This window comes from Schistocerca cancellata, chromosome 1 (genome assembly GCF_023864275.1).
Source record: "Schistocerca cancellata isolate TAMUIC-IGC-003103 chromosome 1, iqSchCanc2.1, whole genome shotgun sequence".
NCBI lineage: Eukaryota > Metazoa > Arthropoda > Insecta > Orthoptera > Acrididae > Schistocerca > Schistocerca cancellata.
In genome coordinates this window covers 466394005-466397910 of record NC_064626.1, presented here as the reverse complement: position 1 = coordinate 466397910, position 3906 = coordinate 466394005, and the positions used below count along the sequence as shown (strand labels likewise).

Here is a 3906-nt window from a genome sequence, read left to right as displayed (position 1 = left end):
TTTCCAATTTACTTTCTTCGTATCTGTTGATGTTATGTGATATAAAGGGTTGTAGAAGTGGTTATGAAATTGCAGTGGTGTAGCCGATGTATTTATATGAGTGGTTGCTTTGTGTATTTTGCTAGTTTCTGCTCGTTCTAGAAAGAATTTTCTTAAATTGTCTACCTGTCCATAATGTAGGTTTTTTATGTCGATGAATCCCCTTCCTCCTTCCTTTCTGCTTAATGTGAATCTTTCTGTTGCTGAATGTATGTGATGTATTCTACATTTGTGGCATTGTGAACGTGTAAGTGTATTGAGTGCTTCTAGGTCTGTGTTACTCCATTTCACTACTCCAAATGAGTAGGTCAATATTGGTATAGCGTAAGTATTTATAGCTTTTGTCTTGTTTCTTGCTGTCAATTCTGTTTTCAGTATTTTTGTTAGTCTTTTTCTATATTATTATTATTATTATTATTATTATTATTATTATTATTATTATTTTTTTTTTAAATCTGTCTTTAGTTTACTGTCTCGTCGTCGTTCTGTTTCCTGCGATTTTATCAACTTGTCCGTTTTGTTAGTTTTCTTATGATAATGAAGGGTGCCTCTTCCGACATACGACATGTCGCGAGGGCCTCCAGATGCTTTCTGGGCGGGGCGTCTCTCCCATCTTCACCCTTTGACCCCTCTCCCACATCCACTTGTTTGTATCACTTTGTTTTCTCTACTCTCCGATATAACAGGATTCATCGGGAGTTGTCTTTTGTATCCTTCCTCTTTGGGGACCATTCTCAAATGGCACAGAAGATATTGAGGGACCTATGACATCGTACTCTGGTCCCTTGAACACCAAGAATCCATCCGCCCAATAATAAATAAACAAGCATCTTTGGAAAAGAGTGGATGCAGTTGCTGCAGAAACTTGTTGGCTAAATTTAGAGGACATGCGTTCGAGGAAGACTGCTACAATTCTCCTGCTAGCACCTCATACCTGACGCAGCGACGACGATGAAAAGACGGGAGAGATCAGGGTATGTACAGACACATTTAGATAGTCATTTGTTCCTTCGTCACTTAATATGCCGCCGGCCGGTGTGGCCAAGCGGTTCTAGGAGCTTCAGTCTGGAACCGCGCGACCGCTACGGTCGCAGGTTCGAATCCTGCCTCGGGCATGGATGTGTGTGATGTCCTTAGGTTAGTTAGGTTTAAGTAGTTCTAAGTTATAGGGAACTGATGGCCTCAGATGTTAAGTCCCATAGGGCTCAGAGCCATTTGAACCATTTGAACTTAATATGCCAATGGAATAGGACAGAAAATCGAAGTATCTTTCGCTACGCACTGTGAAGTGGCTTGCGGTGTATACAGGATGTTACAAAAAGGTACGGCCACACTTTCAGGAAAAATTCCTCACACACAAAGAAAGAAAATATGTTATGTGAACATCTGTCCGGAAACGCTTACTTTCCATGTTACAGCTCATTTTATTACTTCTCTTCAAATCACATTAATCATGGAATGGAAACACCCAGCAACAGAACGTACCAGCGTGACTTCAAACACTTTGTTACAGGAAATGTTCAAAATGTCCTCCGTTAGCGAGGATACATGCATCCACCCTCCGTCGCATGGAATCTCTGATACGCTGATGCAGCCCTGGAGAATGGCGTATTGTGTCACAGCCATCCACAATACGAGCACGAAGAGTCCCTACATTTGGTACCGGGGTTGCGTAGACAAGAGCTTTCAAATGCCCCCATAAATGAAAGTCAAGAGGGTTGAGGTCAGGAGAGCGTGGAGGTCATGGAATTGGTCCGTCTCTACCAATCCATCGGTCACCGAATCTGTTGTTGAGAAGCGTACGAACACTTCGACTGAAATGTGCAGGAGCTCCATCGTGCATGAACCACATGTTGTGTCGTACTTGTAAAAGCACATGTTCTAGCAGCACAGGTAGAGTATCCAGTATGAAATCATGATAACGTGCTCCATTGAGCGTAGGTAGAAGAACAAACTAAAATGAGCTCTAACATGGAAATTAAGTGTTTCCGGACACATGTCCACAGAACCTCTTTTCTTTATTTGTGTGTGAGGAATGTTTTCTGAAAGTTTGGCCGTACCTTTTTCTAACACCCTGTATGTATGATGGACATTCAACACTTTATTTCTCGGCTAATTTCGGTTGAAAAAAACCTGAATTTCTTGGGGCATCCTGGAATACGCGCGCTTCAGCCCTTATATTTTCATGAACTTGCGTTAGGAGGGAGCGCTATACGTAGGCTTCGAAATGGCGTCCGTAGCGTAGGTGCGTTACAAGCAAATGGCTGTCATTGAGTTTATTTGGTGTTGAAGCAAAGCATCGAAGATATTGATAGGCGTTTGCACAATGTCTATGGAGACCTGGCAGTGAACGAAAGCAAGGTGAATCGTTGGTGAGGCGTTATCACAACGTCGCGCAAACATATCCGATCTCCAGAGTGCCGGGCATCCGCCCACAGCTGGGAGTCCTGGAATGTTGGAACGTGCGGACACACTCATTAGACGTGATCGACGGATCACAATCAAACACCTCGCTACACAACTGGACGTGTCTGTTGGTAGTGTTGACACTCTCTTCGATCAGTTGGGATGCTCAAAGGTGAGATCCCGCTGGGTTTCTCGCCGCTTATCAGAAGACCATAAAGAGAAATGACGGTCCATCTGTGCGGAATTGCTGAGATTGACCGTGAAAAAATTTTTTTTTCCAACATCGCTACAAACGATGGAACATGGGTTCATCACTTCGAAACGGAAACAAAACAGCAATCCATAGAGTGGCCCCATACCACCTATTACTCGAAGCGAAAGTTCAAAGCTGAGCCCTCAGTCGGGAAAGTCCTGGCGACGTCTTCTGGGACTCTGTAGAGGCAATCCTGTTTGATGTCCTCCCGCATGGTGCAACGCTCAAGTCTGATGTGTATTGTGCTACCCTCAGTAAACTGAAGAAACAACTTCAGCATGTTCGTCACTACAAAAATGCAAACGAACTTCTCCGCGACAACGCAAGGTCTAGCATAAGTCGGAGCACACTGGGGGAGCTCACGTAAGTTCATTGCACTGTTCTTCCTCATCCATCCTACATCTCGGATCTCACACGTTTCGACTTCCATCTGTTTGTCCCGATGAAGAAGGTACTTCGCTGGAAGCAGTACGTGGAGGATTGCGAGATTATTGACGCTGCAAAACGTTGGCTCCGACGTAGACCACTAGAGTGGTTAGAATGGTACTAAGCGGGCATCCAGGCCATGACGGTAACGTGGTGGAAGACCGTCGCACGGAACAGAGATTATGTTGAGAAATAAAGTTTTGTGACCAAAATAGCGTACTGTAGCCTTAACAACAGCAACCTGCTTTCACGAAAAAGTGTTGCATTGAAACTAGCTGGCAGATTAAAACTGTGTGTCGGACCGAGACTCGAACTCGGGACCTTTGCCTTTCGAGGGCAAGTGCTCTACCAACTAAGCTACCCAAGCACGACTCACGGCCCGTCCTCACAGCTGTACTTCTGCCAGTACCTCGTCTCCTACCTTCCAAACTTCACAGAAGCTCTCCTGCGAACCTTGCAGAACTAGCACTCCTGAAAGAAAGGATATTGCAGAGACATGGCTTAGCCACAGCCTGGGGGATGTTTCCAGAATTCAGTTGGTACAGCACTTGCCCGCGAAAGGCAAAGGTCCAGAGTTAGAGTCTCGGTCCGGCACACAGTTTTAATCTGCGAGGTAGTATCATGTCAGTGCACACTCCACTGCAGAGTGAAAATCTCATTCAAGTGTTGCATTACTTATTGAACGCCTCTTGTGTATAGACGAGTTTACATGTAAGGAATGAGCGCAATGTTTTATCGCTGAGAATGAAAGTTTTTCTTCAAAATGCGTCCCAAACAACATT

At 44.5% G+C, this 3906-nt stretch overlaps 1 non-coding gene across 1 annotated transcript; it reads right to left on the bottom strand.

Moving 5' to 3' along the window:
- Positions 1 to 3416: 3416 nt before the first annotated feature.
- Positions 3417 to 3491, bottom strand: Trnas-cga (transfer RNA serine (anticodon CGA)). The gene has a single exon. It is a non-coding gene; the product is annotated as a tRNA-Ser (tRNA).
- Positions 3492 to 3906: the final 415 nt, after the last annotated feature.